The 891-nt window shown below is 33.7% G+C and overlaps 1 protein-coding gene across 6 annotated transcripts in view; it reads right to left on the bottom strand.

Annotated features, from left to right (window-relative positions):
* The window catches only part of LOC106867186 (E3 ubiquitin-protein ligase UBR5), an 80,339-nt gene that overhangs the window by 814 nt on the left and 78,634 nt on the right, over positions 1-891 (bottom strand). The window lies entirely within an intron of this gene.

Here is an 891-nt window from a genome sequence, read left to right as displayed (position 1 = left end):
TATATATATATATATATATATATATATATCATCATTATCATTTAATGTCCATTGTCCATACTGGCAAACTGGAAGGCTGCACCAGACTCCAGTTTGGTTTGGCATGGTTTCTACGACTGGATGCCTTTCCTAACGCCAACCACTCCAAGAGTGCAATGGGTGCTTTTACATGTCACCAACCACAATTGCAATTTTGCTTGACTTGATGGGTTTTCTTCTCAAGCACAACATAATGCCAAAGGCCTCAGTCATTGCCTCTGTGAATGGAAGGAATTGAACCCATGATCTAGTGACAGTGAATGCAATACCACACCTATATATATATATATATATATGTATATATAATTCATTTTAAATACAGTGTACATTCAATACACATCAGAGATGCCTATAATAGGACATCTGACCCGTCAGATGTCCTATTATAGGCATTTTGAATGAATAATATATAGTCTGTTGACTAATTTTTATTATTATTATTATTTCTCAAGAAAACATCCTGTACTTCGTTTTTACATAGATTAGCGCTAACATAAGTATATTAATATATAACAGGGTAATGGTATTTCATTTATCATGTTTATGTTCTTCGCTTCAAATCAGTATGTTATTTAGCTTAATATTTTTTATAATCTTAAACAAAACACATGTGTATGTATATGTGTATGTATGCATACGTGTGTTTGTGGGGGTGGACGTGTGTGTATGTGTGTATATATGTGTGTGTATATCATCATCATCATCATCATCGTTTAACGTCCGCTTAAACGATGATGATATATATGTGTATGTAGATGTGTGTGTATGTATGTGTGTGCGAGTATGTGCATGTTTGCATATATACAGGTATGTTTGTATAGGTATGCGTGTGTGTGTGCATATGCATATGTG

Source organism: Octopus bimaculoides, chromosome 3 (assembly GCF_001194135.2).
Source record: "Octopus bimaculoides isolate UCB-OBI-ISO-001 chromosome 3, ASM119413v2, whole genome shotgun sequence".
Lineage (NCBI taxonomy): Eukaryota > Metazoa > Mollusca > Cephalopoda > Octopoda > Octopodidae > Octopus > Octopus bimaculoides.
This window is presented reverse-complemented; position numbering and strand designations above follow the sequence as displayed.